Genomic DNA, 22,774 nt, shown 5'->3' with positions numbered 1-22,774 from the left:
TTAATTACCATCTCAGAATCCTATAATATTCGATAATATACTCAGCCACACGCACTAGGATGAGCAAAAACGAATCACTGAGATTATGAACTCCCGGGATTTATGCTTATTTTTATTCTTAACAACATTGGTGTTGGCTTCTTAATAACAGCTGAATACGTTATTGATATTTCGATTTCAAGGACGGCTACGCAGTCTTGAATTATTGAAACAAGATGTTTATTTATCCGACGTTTCGACACGGGGATGGTGTCTTCATCAGGGGAAAAATACAGTATTTGTTGTATTTATTGATATTGTTATTGATTGCCTTTATTCATCCTAACAAATATATTAGCAACTGCCTGAAATAAGCACATCACTTAAATAAAGGGTTGAAAGGATGTCAAAAAAGGCGTTTGTGCCAGTTCTAGCTCTTATTAGAGATCATCCGTCTATTTAAAGCCCAAACCAATTTTCCAACAGCTTAATCCATCAACATGAAACTCATTATTACTTCCTGCTAATCGGGAGAAATCCTATCCCGGCGCACTGAATGAACTGTGACGATGGTTTTTGGTTCTTTTCCCGCAGTAAGATATCAGAAGCACACTATCTCAGATTTATGGTGATTAACTGGATTGCGGATGACGTGACGGATAGCGATTAGTGAGCGAGCGACGCTGTTAGCGAATCTACGCAACGATATCTGTTTGAAGTAGTAATTTATATTAGCCAAACGACGCGACGGTGTGTGCCGGTTGATGTTGTTGGCTGTACAGTGGGGGTGTGTGCTGTTGTATACCAATCGAGTAAAAGTTAAGAAAGAACCAGAAAAGTTCGGAACTGGATTATCTCACATGTGATCAACGTTGGGCGATGCAGCCGGTAAGCAAACATATCCCCTTTACCTTAATCGCTTCTCTCACGGAGAAAATGGTGTTCGTCGTCGATGGCACACACTGGGTGGGGAGGGATGCGTCAGTGGAATTCAATTACCACAAGTCACCCCACTTGAGAGGGTCGTGCACGAGAAAGCGAAAAGTGAAAGTGTTATCCAATAACGTTGATTGGCTTCTGATAGGAACGCGGTGCAACAGTCGTCGTCGTCGTCGTCGCAATCGTCGTTATGAGGATGAAAGCACCACAGGAAACGGAATTGTCGATGGATGGAATAAAGGGCACAATATTTCAACCTGATCACGCAGTTTCCGCAGCTAATAAATATTTCAAAGAGGATTTTACGGTGCCTCGAATACTGTGGAAATTTGTGCAAAACGAATCGTCACATGCGTCTCTTTCCCTTCTGGGTATGGTTTTTCGTATTTCGTTTCAATGTGTTTGACAGCTCCTAACGGCAGAAATTCGACAGCAATCATGATATGAAGATATACACCTGGCTATAGGCAGCAGGATCTGGGAAAGCTTTTGAGAAAAGCTATAAAATATTTATATGCATCATTGAGTCAGTTATTAGGAAATTTTATTGAAGTGTTCGAGAGACTAATGTTATGGGTTTCATTTTTTCTTTACCGAGGTAAAAAGAAAAGGCTATACATATATGCTATAGAAGGCCCTGAAACCCCCAGTCATATTCACAACTTAAAACTTTTATTTTCAACCGCAGAAGAAATGAGGTGATGTTTGGCTGTGTGCGTAGGTCTCGTGCTCTTAGTGTCATCCAAAAAGTTTAAGCTGATTTATATGAAAACTGATTTAGCACAAGCCGTTTTAGGTTTGCATGGAAATTTGTATTGGGAATTTTTTTTTTTTTCATTATACTGATTACAGCGCAGGCAAAAATAAAACCTTCATAGCTAAAAGGAAAAGGCTTTCACTTATCGAAAACCGCATTTTAATTATTCGTCACAATAATTATTAGACGATCTTAAAAACAGTTTGGGAATCTTAAGTCATGATCACTAAACTTCTCTGAGACATTACTGAAACGTAGCCTGAATTTGTCTGTGTTATCCTTCGTGCCAGGAGCAGCAATGTTGCATGTTGTGTAGTTACGCTATTAGTTCCAGAAAACTACGACATAGATTAGAATCTAATACTAATTTTTGGGATGATTAATTAAGATGTGGTTTTCGTTGAGTGGAAGCTCTTGAATATTCCTTATGGCTATGTATATAGGTTTTTTTCACCTGCTCTTAACTGAAAAGCGCTGTAATCAGTATAATGAAAAATACTAGTTTCCATGCAAACTTGAAACGGCTTGTGCCAAATCAAAATTCATCCAAATCAGCTTAAATCTTTGGAGGACACTCAGAACATGAGACAGAATCAGAAAAACGCTGTGGCGGAAAATCGATTTTTTGAATCAACCTAATGTATGTGCGCAAACAAACTCATTAATCTATTAGGCATTTACTTGTATCCGATTTACAAGTTGCATTCGACGGGGAATCCTAGCTCATACACGTTAAAATGAACTACTCAAAAATGAGTCGAATCCGACTCATTTTCACCAAAACAAAACAAAAAGTCAAAAATTTTGTAAACGATACTTCGATGATGTCGTGAAACTAAAGCATTACATTAAACCATTTTTATATGACTGATGGGAACATTAATAATTTTATTGAAGTAGGGGAACTGCTCCGTTTTCCATCTCACTGGAAATATATTTATCTCATCGCGAAACAAAGAAATACGGAACCAATTTCGTCGTTTCTTTTTGCTAAAATGCGTGCTCACTGCTGAAAAAATCACAAAAATAAGAAACAAATCAAATACCTTTCCATTGCTTTGTTTTTCGTGGGATGAATATCGGAGCTATGAGATGAAGTTCAGGAGCAGTAACCCTATCTTCACTAAAATTTTGAGTAGTCCCGTTTTCGAAGAAAATATTGAAAATCAAATTTAGAGTACTTGTCATAAGGCGAGTTTGTACAATCCCATTTAATTCTACCACTTAATTGTACCTTGACAGATACGTATTTCGACCTCAACAGTAAGGTCGTCTTCAGTGTCTCGTACTTGACTCGACTTAAATAATTTTCTTAACTTAACCAAATTTAGAGTAGTTCATTTTTTGCATGCATAACGCTATGATCAAAACACTATCCTCATTTCACTTTTCACGAGAAATGAAAAATTAATCTCACTTTTTATTTCTCACTTTTCATAGTCACAAGAGAGGTGAAGCGGGCTTGGTAGCCATATGGCTACTGCTTCTGCCTCATACGCAGGAGGTCGTGGGTTCAATCCCAGGTCCGTTCCATTCTCCTACTTTGTATCTATCTCTATATTTCTCATGTTCTAGCAATCGCTAGAACTGGAAATGGACTTCCATACCGTTTCCATCTCAATTCCAATAACTTCAACTTGAATATTCTAACAGTAATCTGCTAGAATTGGAAATGAACTATAAAACGCGTTTCCAAACATCCAGTTAGAAATTCCATCAGTTGCTTTCTCCTATCTATCACATTGGCAGCTCGTTAACCAAGACGGACCTTTGCCTCTCGATCCTAACATAAAAATTCCAACAAATTCCGCATGAACTCGTGGCAAGTGCAGAGGTATATTCGGCTTGCAGTGGGCGAGTAATTGCATCATCATTTCCTCCCCCTTCCCTACTTTGACTTGAATTCTGACGTGGAAGGCGCCAGTATGACCTAACAAATGAGATCACCAGTACTTGTACATTGAAGATGTGAGCTAGTCCCAAGCAAACATCTATTGGTTCCCTGTGCAAGAACAGCTGATCTGGTCATAATGGAGTTGCAACTACGAGCAGTCAATCAAGCTCAAGCTTCATAGTCACAAGAGAAGTGATTAGTGAGACGTCTTCTGCTACGTGATCATAAGACATAAAATTTATTTCTAGAATGCTTATTAAAATCGAGTATTGAATAAACGTAAACTATTTCAGGGTGTCCTGGAGATCAGAGCATGCGATCAACCAAGTCCTGAATGATATATCCGAACATCGCGCTCAACATCCCAGCAAGTCCACTGAGCTGACAAGATTTTACTTAGTACTTGTTCAGATTCCCATGAGTGCAAACATGCGATCTACTCGATCAAGCAAGTCATGATGACCCGTTTACATATAAGCTAATACTAGCCGCTAGAATTTGCATGAAACCCGCTAATTGATGTTAACATTTATTAACATCAATTAGCAGTTAGTAAAAACTAACCGGGCTAAATCAGAAGCTTTTGAATTTGGCGCTAGAACTAGCAGCTAGCAGCAAATGATGTCACACACACTACCGACTCGAGTCACAAGCGGCTTGCATACTGTTTTATTTTGATCAATCAGTGTTCGTAGCTTGACAAAGTCGGATCGCGGGTTGTGCAATTTTAAAAACAAAACAAAAACAGCCGCTGAAAAATCTAACCGGAAGAGGCGTATGTCCTGTGAAGAAATTATGCGATTGTTGGAAGCGTAGGGGAAGGAGAGGCAATATGCCCTAGTTAAGCATAGACTCCTTTTATGCCTTAGCTATAACGATTTTCATGGGTGTTTTTACCTCACGCAACTGTTAAGCAATATAGCTAGCTGATGCCATATTAAAATTAGAAAAAATCTCAATCATATTGATTATATTCACATTTCAAAAAAGTGGTGATATTTCTTTGCCGGAAAACTTATGAGGCAAACACTCCTTTTAGCAGGCAGCTCTTAGGGAACAACCTACCATGCGTCGGCATATCAGCATTCTGGTATGGACAGTGCGTGGAGACGCGAGTACATTGTAGGATAGTTCCACTAGGGCGTTTTGCCTCGCCGAAATGTTAGATGTTTCATCAAAATGTAGAAAATTTCAATGTTGTGAAAACTCATATGTGAATATGTACGTTATGTGGAAGATATTTGATTTGGAAAATGTATTGGAGGTAACCACGCACGCAACTCAGGTTCAGTTCAATCAAAGTTAATTGCCTATTTCCGGAGATTAAACCAGACATTCTAAGTACTCACGCTCCTCTAATGTGGACGTGTACTATACACATGTGGAAGTGTTGGCTTGAGAAATGGATTGCGAGTGATTTGACTATGCGTCCAATTTGGGAATCTCGAGCTCGTTCAGTAGCCGCTAGGTTGCGAAGGCCGACGGAGGTCCTTCGTAGCTTAGTTGGTTAAAGCACCAGTCTAGCGTACTGTAGGGTCATGAGTTCGAGTCCCATCGAAGGGAAAGTGGTTACCTCCAATACATTTTCCAAATCAATATCTTCCACATAACGTACATATTCACATATGAGTTTTCACAACATTGTAAATTAATGTCCAAGTCGGGTGGTTTAATCCCCAGAAATAGGCAATTAACTTTGATTGAACGGAAAATTTCAGTTTTTCCTACATTCCTATCTATTATTTTGACACTTTTTTCGCCTAACCTACATAATTTCACGTCTAGTTTTATTAAGGCTATCTCAAACATGGTAAATGCAAGTGAATACTTAAGTCGCTTTACCCCGGGGGGCGTTTTGGGGCCTCTTCCCCTACCGAAAACACGAGTGTTTGTCACAATCAAAACATTGACTGTGATACTGAATGTTAAAACTGAACGACAGAGTGCTTATACAATGCAAAAGTATATCTGCAAACCGCTGCAGGAAGACAAATTAGCTGTCCCAGAAACTAGACCTGTGGCTCTGATAGAGAATAAAGGAATAATAGGCTACAAATCCCTGTCAGCTTCGCAGTCGGTGGAGGGTCCAGCAGACCAGATTAGACAGTATGAAAAGGAATTTAAGAGTATGTTCGAAAACAACGGAGAAAATTCTCGCTCGTATGCCGATCGAAATCGGAGGTTGGCACAGACGGCACGAGATCCCGCACCTGTAACTACACCTTCCAACAAGCTTAATGTTCAACCTTCCAATCATCGGCAAAAGGCAAGAAAAGTCATCACTAAGCTTTATCTCCACACATAAAAAGTGCACTCAGCAAACTGGACACTACATACACTATACGGTCTTCGGTGGCACCAATAGCAGCAACTGTTCAGGATTAATTTTATTATTTCAGTCAGAACTTGATGGCAACTCAACTAAGAAAACTGCCGAGATTGACTGCCTTAATTCTACAGGAGGAGCTACAGAGACTCGTATCTCAAGAAAGCATCAAGTACGAATCAATCATGGAGCAAAAAAGTGAGAATGTTGGAGCTCGTTCCATCAGCCGTCAGGCTACTCCCCAATCTCCAGCCTGTTTCGGGTCAACAAAAGTTTCAATAGGTGGAGCTAAACGTATTGTAAATAGTGACTCGGGTCGTTTGGAATCCTCTACAAAGTCACCCCATTCAAGTTCGCCAACCGATGATGTAAATTTCGTAAGCCCGCTCGTCGAAATTACAGAAAATGCACTAATAGTTATTGAGGAGCCTATCGTTGATGGATCTGTAAATGCTGGAGCCGAAGATATATCAAAGCAAATGGGGCTGGATATGGAAATGAACCGTACGATACTCCAAGTGATATCGCAAGCAGAGCATTAGTGATTAATCATACATTTAATCATGATTAATGAATAATGGGATATTTATTCATTATTCATTAATCATAATCACCCAAGAATGAGATTTAATCATTGATAACTAATCATTAATCAGATACTTTTACATTTAATCATTAATCATCAATCATATTCATAATGTTGTAGCGTTTAATCATTAATCGTCCATCTTAATCACAATATTCATCGTGCTTATTCATTAATCATTAATCATAATCATACCTTTAAATGTACCTTTAATGAATTTCTGAACCTAAAAACTGGAAATGTTTTCGTTGTACGTAATATTTCTTTTGTTTTTCAGTGGGTGTGATTTCTTGATTATTGATTAACTATGCAAATCATTAAATTTGATTAATCATAAGTATTAATCGTTAATCATATGGATAATTAATCATTAATCATACACATACTGTGTCGATATTTAATCATAATCATTAATCGTTATTCATTCTCGAAACTTTTTATTCATTAATCATAATCGTTAACCATTGTCAAAAAGGTTTTTAATCGTTAATCTTAATCATTAATCATTATCGACAACTGATTAATCATCAATCATAATCTTTAATCACAGAATTAAATGATTTAATCATAACAAATTTAATCATTCATTGAAAGCTTTATTCATTAACGCTCTGATCGCAAGCTGCTAATACATTTACGCAACGTAGTGTCCCGTATCACCAACACTTCTCCGTTCCCATATATTTTCAAGGATCTAATAAGGGATCGAATGCTCATGTACAGAATCAGTTACAAAATTGATCAACCAATTATTCTATCACAGATTACTGATTCAGGTTTTTCTCAGTTAAGTGGTGAACGCACCGAAAATTCTCATGTTAAGGACAAACTAGAACAGGTAAAAATGATGATTCAGACAAACAAACAAATATCTGGTAATTGATTTTTTTCGGGCAAACGGTACGCCAACGAAGAGGTAAACTGATTAAAAACCCAGATTAATCCACCTAGCGGTGATGGAGCCTTTCTCGTGTGTTATAAAAATAGTATTTTGGCCATAACTTCTGAGCCCATAGTCCGATCTGGCCAATTTTCAATAGGAAACAATGGGACAGGATTCTGCGTCGAATGCGAGCAAATCGATTAAGAATAAGTGCCTGAAAAATGAGTGAGAAATTTTGCGCACACACATACACACACACAGACATCACCTCAATTCTTCGAGCTGAGTCGATCGGTATATAATACTATGGGTCTCTGGGCCTTCTATGAAAAGTTCGTTTTTGGAGCGAACATATAGCCTTGACGTATACTTTGTATACGAGAAAGGCAAAAACGTCACATCCTCCACGGGTACTATAAATATCGATCATTCATGTACAATGGGAAATTTGTTTGTTTTGTTTTGTCTGTTTTTCTGTTATACTTACACGTACACATCCAACAATAATGATCCATTATTTTCTATCATAGATTGTGCAAGCCTCATTCGGGAGCAAGCTCTAAGGATAACTATTTCTTCCTTCGCTAAAAGTATATTTAACATTGTTTCTTGCTTATTATCCTTTATTATTACTCAATCAAGATACTACAGACCTTTTTGGTTCGCCTAAACATCACGGAGATCGTAATATTTCATTTACCCAATCTTCCAAGTCCGCATGAACGCATCGGTTAGACGCCCCAACAAAAAAGTCCGCGGCGGCATTCAAACAGAAAAGACATCTGTAGGATATCGTGGGTTGATGTACATATGCTTACGAAATTTTTACGTGTCAAAATCCATTAGGTGAGTGAGGTTGATGAACCCCTGCACAGGTAAATGATGTTTCGTCGAATGACACTTGGTCGGAAAGGCATTACGTCGAATAGACATTAAGTCATATGACCATTTCGTCGAATGTAAATTTTTGGCCAAAAATCAACGAATTATGTTTGAAAGTGAATTTTATACCAATATAATTTTGGCAGTAAAATAAAATTTCTATGAAGAATTAGAAAAATAAAAAAAAGGAAATTGTCAATAAAGAAATCACGGCATGAGCAATAAATACAAATAAAATCTCCACAAATAATGTCAAATTTCCATAAACAATTGGGATTTTTTCACAGAACAAAATCTAAGCACTTTTAAAAGCAAAAATTTGAATCTTAAGAGATGATTTTTCCATAAAGAAACCAAAATGCTCCGCGAAAAAAAATACAAAATTTCCATAAATAAATCAATATTAGCAATAAACAACTTCAAAAATGTCTGCAGAATATTTCTTTTCATAAAAAATTGAAAATTTTCCACAGAATAATCAATAAAGAGCAATAAAACATACGAAAATTTACACAAGAAAAAACAAAAATGGCAATGAAATTGATATATTTTCCCATGAGCTTTAAACGCATTTGAAGAAGAGGTCATCTATGAAAAAATGCTCAGTTTTATTGCATTTTTATATTTCTTTATGGAAATTTGCATATTTTTTTATTGCTCTTTATTGATTATTTCGTGGAAAGTTTTTAATTTTTTGTGGAAAAAAATATTCATTTTGTTGAAAATCTTGTTATTGTTTATTACTAATATTGATTTATTCATTTAAAATGTTGTGCTTTTTCTGTGGAACATTTGGATTTCTTGATGGAAAATTCTTCTTATATAATTGCAATTTGTGCTAATTTATTTTTGTTTTGTGGAAAATTATTAATTGTTTATGGAAATTTTGCATTATTTGTGGAAATTTTATATTTAATAATTGCTCATACCCTGATTTGTTTTATAGGCATTTTTTTTTTAATTTTCTTTTCTTTTTGGGGAAGTTTTTATTTAAGTCACTAGTTATTGTTTAAATATTGAGTGGAAAGAAGAGTATCAATGAAAAGAATAAGAAAACCATTTCATTCAACCAAATGTCCCTTCAACTAAACGTCCTTTCGCCGAAATGTCGAATGAACAAATGGCCAAGTTTCTGTCAAATCGCACCAAGAGCCAAACAAAAAAATTCTATTTTTCTGCCCAAGCTTTTGTTTGGCATATTTAATTGATCACAAATTGTATTGGATATCTCTCAAGCTGAGGATAACCTATAATAAATATAGGAATGATTTGATATGAAATGATTTTTAAAAAGCCGCTTGGTGCGGTTTGGCTAAACCCCGACCAAATGTCATTCAACGAAATGCTCCAATGCCGACTACGATAAAGTATTGGCAAAATAACGGCTTTGGGACATTTCGTTGAATGACATTTTGTCGAATGACGTTTGGTCGAATGATAGTTGGTCGAAAGGACATTTAGTCGAATGGAAATATAGTCGAATGTTAAAGGCAAATTTCAGTCAGTTAATAGGTAATTTAGTAAAATGGATAATTCGACAATAGATTTTTGGTTAAATTTGAAAAAATAACCCACAAGAGACACGGATGAACTGATTCGAGGAATTCAATGGACTTGATGAAGTTCAATCAATAGCGGAAGAAAAGAATACGGAATCTACTGAGGATTTTTCGAAGACTCTGATGGACTATAGAAAAAATGAGATCCTACAGAAAAAAAGAGATCCTACAGGTGAAACACCCATTTCGTTGATTGACATTGAGTCGAACGACATTTTGAAAGGACGCTTAGTCGAAGGGACAAATGGTCAAATAGAAATGGTTTCCTTATGCTTATTCTTATCATTGATACTATTTCTTTCAATCAATATTTATACAATAATTTGCTCAGTATAAAATTCGCCTTCAACCATAATTCGTTAATTATTGAAAATTTAATTTCGACGAAATCATCTATTTGGTGTTCGGTGGCTCATGCACATGTATTGCGCTTTGCTCAGGTCGAAACAAACGCGATCTTACATAGTTTGCAGTAGCTATCGGGCCAATAACTACAGAGTGCTGCGCGTCCGTTTGGTCGTCCAAAACGCGATTCTCTTCAGTTTTCGTATGCCATCGGGCGTGCATAATTTAACTTTTTTCCCATCACATAGATCGCATCACTTACCGAAGTGAATCCAGATAAATTATCCTTTGTAACTAAAACGATATCCTATCCCAAGACAATTGTGGAGATTATCGCGCCGTTATTGACAATAAATATTTGAGCTCCCGGAACGTGTAGGGGAGAACGGTCCAAAATGTACTCCTTAAGCTTTTTCGATGTTTTCATCCATATAAACAAAATGCCCAACCATTTCACGTATAGGTGCAAAATTTACAAACCCAGCTAAATTTCACAATGATCTCGTATTCAAAACAATAAGGTTTTCATGACTTTCTAACGCATTTAAAAAATGTTTTAAAAATAGGCCTGGGGCAAAACGCCCGAATAATGGTGGTCTAAAATGACTCAATTATATGTAAAATGATGGTGAACGCATGGTTGTTTGTTTTTTCTTAATGGATTGAACTACAATCTTAAGGATGTGGTGGAAGAATAGCAAATCGTTAAATTTGATTGAATATGAAGGGATTTTGCAAATTTGTTCCAATGGAGCTCAATGATGGATAACTAATTATGAATTGTAATGGTAATATTCGTTCATAAATGTACTGCGGTGGTATAGATTCATCGTAATCGGTTGGAGGGGTTTGCCAAAGTCAATCTCCTGTCGGGAATATTTATCGTTTTTCTATTATCTTTCTAATATCCTTTCGACCGAACGTCATTAGACGAAATGTACGAATATTCTTCACTCTAAAACCTGATTTCGATAAAATCTCCTTTCGACCAAACGTCCTTCGATCAAATGTTCTACGTCTCTAGTGAACTTAAAATTCATTTTCGACAAAATGTCCCTTAGACCAAATGTTTATTCGACGAAATGTCTTTTCGACCAAATGTCATTCGACGAAATGGTATAGATTCCACACCGTCGATGGTGTGAAGAGCAAAACTACCCAACAAGGACAGTAAAGTGTAGGAATCCAACGTTAAATAATCTCATTTTTACAAAAGTTAAGTAAAATTCACTTATCTTTTAGTTAGTTTCTATTCAAAATAAAGTGAATTTTACTCAATAAAAAAATATTTTGTATCCTTACACTAAACCCCCGATTTGAGTAAAAAGTACCTAATATTAGGTTTTTTTTTCATCTAACCATGTTGATTTCCCGTCGACTTAGTGGGGACGCATGGCTCTTTTTGACGAGCTAATAGGAATTGAACATCTTAATTCTTAACAGCACTTGCATCTGGATGCAAAAGAAAAATGGCAAATCATTACATCATTGCATCATTTCATGTTTTATAATACGTATTTACTGTATAGAGTATTTTTTAATGGAGATATCATTGCTAAATATCTGAGAGCAAATATCAAATATAATATAAATAATATTCTCAATAAGAATAGGCTACGACGAATTGCAAAAAAGTTAAATGGTTGATGCGTGAATAACGAGAAAATACTGATCTCTTACAATGCACTTTGGCATGTGAATTGTCAACACTTGAAATACATTGCCTCCTTTTGCAGTTATCTTATAAAATTTACAAAAGATCTACCAGAATACTACAGGTCACATGTCCCTATTTAATCATATGGAACCAAGAAGGTATTCTATGAATTCATTTTTGTGCACTTGGGTTCTATTTTTTTCCTTCCCGGCTAAAACCCTCGTCACTTTTGAAGCTATCCAACAGCTGACCATCTGGTTGACAAATTCCTCCATCCGATTTCCCTTTAAAAATCAATTAGGTAAAGCTTCCCAATCTCCATCGGAGATAGCTCTACAGCTGAGTAGCCGTCTAATGATGATTGATACGTCTGGGAAGCCTGTCTTGGATTGGCTTTTGACCAGTCACGGCGAATTTCGGTCGTCATTTTTCCGAGGAAGTAAAATGAAGCTTTTCCACCCGGCCTGTTTTTACTAATTTGCCTTCAAACACCGCAAACCAACCAGTCGGTGGAGATTATTGACCGATTTGAATAATTCACAGCGTAAACAAACGGAAAAGGGAGACTTGTCAGCTAATTAATTTCCTGCAGTATACCAAACGGTGAGCGCGACGAGCATGTCTGCTTCTGTGGCCAGTTTTTATACTTCTCGCTTGAGAAGAATTAAATCGTTCTGGTGAGAGTAGGATTGGTGGGCGATAAAGTTTTTCATTTATTATGGAAAGCTGAATTAATTTCGTCACATTTGGCTGACTCTCCGATATTCCGTCGTTGGGTATCATAGCAGCATATTTCTCAAGACTTCTTTATATGTCCCATGGGTTAAATACTTTTGTTTGAGTACAATCAAAACTGAAATTATATTTTCTGTCTAGTTATTATTAAGTTTTTATGTTGCAAAAATCTCAAATAAAAACATTCGCATTCGCAAGCTCTTAAAAATGTTGAACTCCATCCAAAATTAAATCAAGCGCTCATGAAATTGCGGACATAACTCAAACGAGTTTTGTCATTCTTAATAACATATTTATCTGCCTTCAAGCGTGATAACCAACCATTTGACCGAGATTTGATGTTTTCTAGAAGAAAGCTTATTTCGTTTTTCTCGGAAGACACCCAGATTTCGTTAGCAAATTTTTCGCTCCAACGCGTTTTCGTTACCACCATGCCTTTGATACTTCGTGGATATAGGAAAAAGCAATGGTTCGAGTTTGTTCCGACGACATCATTCACACCAATCACACCACAATGAACGGTCGTAATGGCGACGAAATACTTTGTGATGGTACTCTGCTTGGACGGTACGAAATCGAAGAGTGTAATAAAGCGTAAACCTCGCATTCGTCGTAATCAATTTGATCTCACGGACCGGAGATGATGGGAATGACGACGGAAATGGACTTCCATTTATTAGGATCTTTTTAAGCGGATAGTAGGGATTCGATGCTACTGGTTGATAAGCACATCCGCTATCGAGCAATGCTAGTGGCGAGATCGTTTAAAGTTTGCTAGAGTGGAATAAGTGAATTTTCATTCACATTATCTTCGTATTTATATTTTAGTCTTATTTCTCTATCTAAAATTAATCGAGGCTAGAGATTTCAACTATGAACAATTTATTTTAGTTGATAAGCAGCTCAAAAAATATATCACATGTACAACATATATAAATAAAAATAATATCATGGATAAAATATGCGTAGAGCAATAGATCATTCCTTGCGGTTTTATTAGTCAAAGTATAATTTGGTTTTATTTATCAAAGACTGGTCGTAGTCGTTGAACTAAAGATTTTTTTTTATTCAGTCGAACTTCCCGCATTCTTAGAAAAAGGTGAGTTCCTGAACTTCGGTGCCATGTACCCCAAGCATGCAAAAGATCGTTCGTAACACCGGGAATGTCGAAAGGTGAACATAAACACGTAGAGCGACACATCAGCAACTGAGAGAATTCCTGCAAGCATCGGGTCAATTTTCCGCGTTTTCCACCATGTGCCATGGTTGAACGAAACTTCTTTTCCGTTGGGAAATGTCTGCGGAACGTGAGCAGGTAAAACTTTGTAAACGCTTCATGCCCTGAAACTGTGTCTAGGAGTTGAAGTTTTTGCGTTATGATATTTTTTTCTGTCGTGCTTGTGGAGGAAAACTTTCCATCCAGTACAAAGTAGGTAAAACCAATTGGGGAGTGAAAAAAGTGTGCAGTTGGCACACCTCATGGAGTCGAAATCGGAACGATTGTTATTGAGCTCTTCATACACATGAGCCAATTCGTGGAGGAAACACCATCAGGCGATACGGATCTAATATCAAAGACCTGCGGCACACGAGCAGCGTGATAAAGTTTCGCTAAACTCAATTTCATACGTCGTTCTTGCTTTCAGTGAGCTTCGGAAAGGATAGTCAAGTTTCTCACAGAAAAAGATTTCAGATTGAGTGGAATTATTTATGAGCTTACTAAAGTACTTGGAATTAGGAAGACTTTAAAGATGCGAAGGAGGAATGGAAACATTGATTCCTATTACTATCGTCTTTAAGAGTCTGGAAAGATATCGATCTCGAGTGTAATCTTAACGCATGAATATTGATTTTAGCAATAATTGCGATCAATGAATGCACCCATAAGCAAGCATGTCCTTCTAAAATTCTAGGGATAAATAAACTCTCCTTATGTTTAACGTAGCTTAAGGCGTAGTGATGCAAATTGGAGGGATTCAAGCAAAGGAAAATCAGAAAATATAGAAGCAAATTAAAGAATACAAACATTTTAAAAATTTTGCAGACGTAAGTCGTGTATAAAGAAAATTTACCAAAGACTGTTTATCATACCATTTTACAACGAAACTCAAGAAGCCTTATTTAAAAAGTGAAAAAGGCAAAACAATCATTTTAGTTATCGGTGGTACCAAAAAGACAAAAAAAAATCTTAGAAAATTAAAAAAAGAAGTTTTTGTTGAAACTGTTAACTGTTAACGAAAATTACTTTGATTTCTATGTGGAGAATATAAATATTTTCGTTACATATTCCTAAGAATTATTGATGAAATTTTCCGACAGTTTACCGTGGAAATTCCAGAAAAAACACAGAATATCCCATTAAATTTTAAAGAAAATTCTATGGGGAATTTTTTTCGCGAAATTTCAGAAGAATTTTCCGGGGCAATAAATTTGAATTTGTATTTGTGATTTAATATTCGCAGAACATAAATCATAACATATTTCTAGCAGCAGCTATGCTTTTCATAAGCTTCTAAAAGACAAAAAACGTGCATCGAATGAAAGTCAGCAGGATTTTATTACAAGACTTTTATAGTGCGTGCATCGTAAAAACCCTAAACATGGGCACACCATTTGTGCATCGTATTCGGCTAGCCATAAATTGATCAATGACCATCCATCTAAAATAATCTTTACCAATATTGCACGGTCTACGAAGTAGCATCAAACAACCTACAACGCAATGCCGAATGAAAACCTGAAATTTATGGATTTCTGCCAATCCCACAGTTGGGGCCCGGCAGAATCGATCAAAATTGGGACCGTAGCCAGTGGCAACGGCATCATCAACGGGCGTTTACAGCGCTCCCCGGTCAATAGCAGTCAGTACCGTACCTACGCATTATGGACCGCTAAAAAGAGAGAACAAGATTTTCGAATCCCCACTGCGTGGCTACGTGGGACCATTTGTGTCACATGACGACACTTTTATATTCATCTTATTTTTTTTGTGTGCCGTCATACTTCAGACGACGAAGATGGTACATGGCAAAAAAACACGTCGAAATCGATTCCCATTGCTCCCCATCATGTGGAGTTTGTTGGCTTTAAAGGTAGATAGCACATTGAGACGCCAGCTGCAGGCTTTGAATCAGTAACGATGTTTTCACGAGGGATTAACTGCTTTCAAACTTTCAAATCCCTGCGAGAATTGGTTGCTGAATAGAGCTTCATTTCGGTCGACAGTCTTCTTCTGGCAGCATGGTGTTTTTCAACCATAAATTTGGGCGTTAGGATGAATATCCTACAAAACCGTAAATAAGCAAAAGCTGCTGATAATCTTCAATTTTTCAAATTTATAAATTTAAGTTTACCTGAAGTGAAACAACAAACAAAGCTAGTTGACCATCTCAGGAAGGAATATTAGTACAATTTTCCCTAAAAGCTGGCAGCTTCTATTGTGTCTATGATGTCTTCTATTTATAACTGAGGCGAATAACACATGAAGGCGTGAGGAGGTGTGCGCCGCCGCCGACATTTTTGCATCGGCGCGCCGCCATTTTAAATTTGTTTCGCCGATTCTAATTTGAAGATTTCCGCTGAATTTTCTGTGGGAGTTCCGAATATTCAAGAGAATTTTCGTTGGATTGATCCCAACATTATGTATTTTGAAACTCCAGAGAAACTAAGAAAAACTTCGAGTGGGAATTTTGAAGGATTTCGGAATTTCTCATTGAAATAGAATTTTTGAACGGAAAAGGGCAACGGAAAAAGTCATTAGATAGAAAGCTATTTGGCCGAAGTTGTTTTGTCGAATATGTCGTTTGATCAGACAGACCAGAAAACAGACAGACAGGTCGAAAACCATCTAGCTATTTGGTCATTTGGTCAAACAGTTCCTTTGGCTGCAAAAATCGGTTGGCTCAATATCTCAGTTGATTGAAAAAAAAAACACTTTTTGGCCGAGATGGACATTCGGTGTGTGTCGTTCGATTGAAGCGGTCAATTGGTCAAAAAAAGTCGTTTATTCGAAGCAAACCAATTTAATACCCGTCTTGGGTTTATAAAACTGTTATCACTGTATATGCCTTGGTGTTTCATCAATTCCAAACCAATAACGATGTCGGCCACGTTCTCACAGTCAATTTAGGATTAGGAGAGGGAAGTTAAGAAAATTATTATAGTGACTGCATAATAATTTCCTGCCAATCCTCGATGATCGTAAGGACGTGGCTGGTGCCCCAATTGACCATTGAAAAATTTAGAGCTCTCGGATTGTGCACATTGAGATTGGAACGCAACTCCCATGTTTCATCCATTCGTTCCCTGTGAACTTGTGATTGTTCTGGTCAATCACGGAGTAGCCACTACAAATTGTATGGTCATTAAGCTCAAGTTACAGCTCAAATGATTATTCCGACCAAACGACAGTTTCAGCCGAATGACCTGTGAGGGCAAAAAAACTTTTTCGGTCAAATGACATGTTCGGTCAACCCATTTTCGACCTGATAACCGTTTCGAACAAGCGTTCCATGTGGCCAAATGGATGGCCAGATTACTTTTGGCGGACAAATGGCTTTCCGTCAAATGACTTTCGTCTAAACAACCAAAAGGACCATTTGGCCGAAGGCCACAAGGTCGAAGAAAGCTTGGCCGAATATGTCATTTGGCTGAAAAAACATAAGGTTAAAACTCATCTGACCGAAAATGTCATTTAGCCGAAATGAATACACGACCAAAAAAGTCTTTTGGCTAAAAAGTTCATTTGAACGATATGGTCGTTTGACAGAAAGGCTTTTTGGCCGAAAATGTAATTTGGCCAAACTGGTGAACATTAGACTGGCCCAGGATAGGGAAAATTGTCGCCCCAGGATTGTGCCTTTGGGTGCGAAAATCAACCTCTGAAATTTTCAGCTCAATCGCTTGTTGCATAAGCTAGCGCATTTGATTTGAAGTTTGCATGGGGGTTTTAACTAAAATTCATAGGAAAATACACCTCCGTCACTCTTTCGTTTTAGAATTTGGTTCAGCATGTCCGATTGAGCTCAGAATAGCAACAAAGGCAGTTGATATGCTAAAGATCAATTCCACAGAACATTATATGATGAATTAATGAACTCTTATATAGTTTCCGGCTGATTTATTATGAATTGGGTTACGTGCTTTAAAATTATTGATTGCCATGAAAAACGTGCGCATGTTATCAAAGGTGGCTGAGATATGTGACATGTCGATATGATATGTCGCGCGTGCGTTATCATATGTTTGGATGCGCCCCAAACCACACATCACAGGCATCTTTGATTACATGCGTATGTTTTTTATGTCAATCAATGAATTCCAAGGTTCACAACCGAAAACTATGTAAAACTTCAATTAATCATCGAATAATGCTCTGTGGAATTGATCTTTAGCATATCAACTACCTTTGTTGCAATTCTGAGCTCAATCAGGCATACTGAACCAGTTTTTGGAACGAAAGAGTGACGGAGGTGTATTTTCCTATGTATTTGAGCTGGAACCCCCTTGCAAACATGAAGTTCAAATGCGCCAGCTTATGCAACAAGTGATTGAGCTGAAAACTTCAGAGATTGATTTTCTCATCCAAAAGCACAATCCTGGGGGGTGCCCCGTAGAATTCGACAACTTTTTTTCCTCCCCATACAATGCTGGGCCAGTCTAGTGGACATTCTTGACCATATTACTCTTTCAGTAATTTAACATTTGGAAGCAGAGACGGGAAATGGGATTTTGATTTTGTTTCACAAATTATTTACAATTGTGTTCTATATACAAACAAACTTTTTCTAATTGGTCATTGAGAGCCGTATTAGTGTCAAATGACATTAATGTCATGACATTCCATGACATTTTTTATTTTCGTTCTCATACCTCACACTTTGTATTTAGAACAATGATCTGTTTGACAAAATTCTAGGATCCTTTAAGCATTACATCTGAATCAAAAGATCTGAACTGTAGATATCTTATGAAAAAAGTTATTAACAGAATAGGAATGGCAATCTCATGAGATTTCTTTGACATTTCCATCACTGTTTGGAAGTATGACCGGATGTGCCAAAGGACATTTTCGGCCTAATTCTGTCGAACGACCATTTCGGCAAAACGGCATTTTCGGTCTGTTAGGGTTAACGGCTGTCGCTTTGACCAAATTAAATTAATTTAAAAAACCGTTTTCGATGTATAACCGTGTTGCCCAAACGTTCAGCCAAATTTCTTTCGGCCCCACGGGCTATTCTGCTAAATGTTTTTCCGCCGAATATTATTGGCCAAACAGCCCTTCTCCATTTTTAATAATTTCCCACGGGATTCCCGAAGAATTTCTTCCCGTAGAAATCCGAAGAATTTTCTTTAAAATTCCTGAAAAAATCCGTTGAAATACAGTTTTCCTTGAAAATTCCTTGCAAATTCTAATGAATTTGGAACAAATTCAAAATAGAAATTTCAAACAATTAGAAGAATTTGAACAAACTTGATTTGGAAGCTCTGAATAAAAAATCGTGTAAATTCCAGGGAACTTCTCGAGACAATTCCAGAGAGATTCCTGTGAAAACTCCTAACAGTATCCCGCGGATATTCCGAAGAATATATGTTTCAAGATATTTTTAGAAGGATACACAACAGAAACTCATAAACAACAGAAACATTTTCCTGCAGAAATTTGGTAGAATTTTCCTTGAAAGTTCTAAAGATTTTCTCATGTAAATTCCGAAGAATTTCTTTGAGAATTCAAAAACCTTTGAAATTCCAAAGAATTCTCGAAACTTCAAAGTAGTTCCGCGGAAAATCTGAAAATAATTTCCAAATAAACCTCTAGTGCGTGGTATATCAAAGCTTGTAGCGTCGCAAGAGGGTTGTTTCCTCGTCAATTCTTCAGAAGCTTCATGACAAATATGGAGTTTTAAATTTTTATTCGGTGCCATTATTTTAATACATGTTTGCATAACCTACATAATATGAAAAATACACAAAAGGCGTTTTGTCTCAGAAAAAGAAGCAGAATGTAGGATAAGACCATAGGGATATAAAGTTCAGAAGCCCCTGATCTCCTACCCCTGCTTCTTTTTGATAATTTAGAAAGTCTGTCAGCTTAGGGTCGATTTTAATGTGCAAAGCAAGACCATGCTGGGGGTGACTGGGTTCGATTCCCGGTGCCGGTCTAGGCTATTTTCGGATTGGAAATTGTCTCGATTTCCCTGGGCATAAAAGTATCATCGTGTTAGCCTCATGATATACGAATGCAAAAATGGCTCGCAGTTAATAACTAAAATCTACAGAGGTAAAAATATATAAGGTCTCGCGTGGCGTCCACGTCCTCCGAAAGTCCACCAATCACGTAACGTAAAATTTGGTTATTTCCTCCCCCCTCTTACACTTTCTGTATGAATGAATGTATGTATGAAAAATTATATGGATCGTTATACATCTCACAATCCCTCCCAGCTAAGCGTTGCGTAATTTATGGATGTTTCTTTTGATTAAATGAAATTATCATTTAGATGAAATTGTGTTCTCGTACTATGTTAGGACTGTTCGTACTATGTTACGTACAACAAGTCCTAATACAATTTCATTATTTCGCTTCAGTGCTTTGTTCGCTAAGTCCTTTCTAACACCAAATTACTTCTGCTTATCCTTAAAACTTGTGATAATTTTCGATTCCTGTCCCTTTTTTCTTAGTTGTGGATCTTTACCCATTGGAAGTAGTCTTATTTCGGCCGGAGATACGGGTTTGACATCAGAACTGGAAGATTTACATGCGCACTCTTGCCCACCCGTTCCTGCGTACTTTTACCCCATAGTCCCAAAACATATTCAAGTAATGGTTTTGACTTTTTAGAAAACCAACCGGATTGGTGTTCTGCACCATAAAGTACTCTATACAATAGGTTATCGAAATGGTATAATGTTCATCTGATTGAACGTGTATATGGTAATGAAATACTAGTTGAGAAAACACAATTATTTTTAGCAAAATGACCAAAAATTATCTTACTCCATATCTCCCTTGTTGTTTATTCAAATCGTTCACAATTACACATGATAATAGTTGGCCAGAATACCTGTCACACTGATGCAGTGCTGCTAGTTTATCTTTTTTTATTACTTCTTAAAATCGAAAAAGTACTCTTACCCCACGCGCACTCTTGCTCAACTCTACTCTACTTATATGTGTGATGATTGAAAGCCGACCTAAAACGCAGGAGAAATTCGATGAGTTGTATTTAAATAATCACCGCTGAACTCAAATGTTTTACATGTTGTCGTTTCAGATAAACATTTTTATCAATGGTGTTTCCAAGAGCTTTAAATATTCATATCCATGAAGCACCTTCGGTCCGAATTTTGACAAACATCGCATGATTATTCAAAACCTAGAATGACATAGTCAGTCGACTACTCCACAAACTCAATCATTCGACTGTCACTGAGTGTGCTTACTATGTGCGGAAAATAACATATTGTTTATATTGATGTTCACCGTTCAAAGTGTCTCCCGGATGAAAATCGGATTCAGTTCTGTGTGATAAATTACTTTACTCGCTTGTCATAAGACGAGTTAATACAATCCCATTGAATTCCACCACTTAATTGTATCTTGACAGATACGTATTTCGACCTCAAAAGTAAGGCCGTCTTTAGTGTCTCGTACTTGACTCGACGTCGAAATACGTATCTGTCAAGATACAATTAAGTGGTGGAATTCAATGGGATTGTATTAACTCGTCTTATGACAAGTGAAGACATTCCACTAAAAAGCTCAAAATAATTTTTTTCTTACTTTACTCGTTTAAAACGTGTTCAGATTTCAGATAATTTATCAATTTGTAAAATATGCATAAATATGACTAATATTCAACCGAATATTGACAGTCCAGAGCCAACTTTGAATGTGTCTGAAAGTGAGCTGACAAGTGAAGAAAGGTAGACAAAAAAAAATCGATTACTTTACACTAGTAGTAGTAATGGCCATCTTAGGGTAAGGAAGCGGCAGGAAGATTAGTCCGCAGAAGATGGACAGAAGATATCCTCCCGGACAATCTGGCAAAGATTTGTTTTATTTCTCGCTGAAAATTAATCGATAATCAACCGAAACATAAAATCGCGGCGATCGATCAATTGTCATCAACATGTATTGAATGAAACAAATAAAACGATCTTTTATACAGTGGACTTGCGGTGTAAATATAGCGTTAGTTGTATACTGCGCTTCTACGCATAGTTGTCCCATGTTAGTTTTTGTGGATTTTGACTTTTCACCATAGAGCAGTCTATTTTGATGTATACTTTTAGAAAACTCTAACAGATTACTAACTTTGTTCGGAAAATCATTAAAAACAACATCAAGTCTATTTGTCCCATTGCTTAATTTCTACGCATAATTGTCTCGCGGTGATTAAATTCATCATTATGACGGATTCTGTTATTTTATGGAGCAACACACATTGAAATAGCATTTTCTGTTTAGATCTTGCAATCTTAGCCTGTTGCACTGGTTTAATGGGGGCAATTTGTACAATACTCATTCTAAGCGACATAATCACTTCAACCACGTGGTAGGTTCTCTTCTATAGATAAAGCATGTGGAGACATATGTCAATCGCAGTAGTCATTCACGAAATCATGCATTGAACGGGGCTGATATGCGTAGAAACCATAAAACAAGTGCTCTATTTCTCGGCATAACTGTCCCGCCAAACTATTTTCATGATCGTTGTCGCAAATTCTATTTGTGAGTGAAAAATAAGAATGATTTCAATGAAATTAAGTATTCTGAATGGTTCTGTGATGTAATAATCTTATATTGCATTATGGTTAATAGTAATGAAAATTAGAGTTCAATTTCAAATGCCATTTTCTCATTTGTCGTTTTTTGAATTTGGTACAAGCATGCGTAGAACGGCAGTATAGTTCTTGCGTAGAAATTGTATAAATAAGACCTTTGCAGTCCATGCAAGCTTTTTTGGTTTGGGTTCATAGATATCGCAAATTCTGCGGAAGGAACTCTCCCCAAACTTATGAAGTAGTCGACTGGTAGACTCGGTTCAAGCCTCGAGGTTGGAGGAGGAGGTTGGCGTTGGTTCTGTCGGGAACTCCACAGTGCTTTGGAATCCAAGCAAACGTCGTGTACTGACGTTGGTTAGCCAGAATCTAGATCCAGGGGTTGCTGGACTAAAAACGATTTCCTCGATGTGAACGTGGCTGCGATGAAGACCGCGGTAGCTTCTACG

At 37.0% G+C, this 22,774-nt stretch overlaps 1 protein-coding gene across 7 annotated transcripts in view; it reads left to right on the top strand.

The window, feature by feature from the left end:
- LOC134204189 (uncharacterized) overlaps positions 1–22,774 on the top strand; it is a 378,242-nt gene that overhangs the window by 207,764 nt on the left and 147,704 nt on the right. For 3 of the 7 annotated variants that reach the window (XM_062679015.1, XM_062679013.1, XM_062679014.1), the window contains exon 2: positions 574–867. The exons of the other annotated variants lie outside the window; for them this stretch is intronic. The gene's annotated coding sequence lies outside the window, so the exon portion shown is untranslated. The remainder of the gene's footprint in view (positions 1–573; positions 868–22,774) is intronic. 7 annotated transcript variants of the gene reach the window in all.

Source organism: Armigeres subalbatus, unplaced genomic scaffold, assembly GCF_024139115.2.
Source record: "Armigeres subalbatus isolate Guangzhou_Male unplaced genomic scaffold, GZ_Asu_2 Contig435, whole genome shotgun sequence".
NCBI classification, from domain to species: Eukaryota; Metazoa; Arthropoda; class Insecta; order Diptera; family Culicidae; genus Armigeres; species Armigeres subalbatus.
This window is presented reverse-complemented; position numbering and strand designations above follow the sequence as displayed.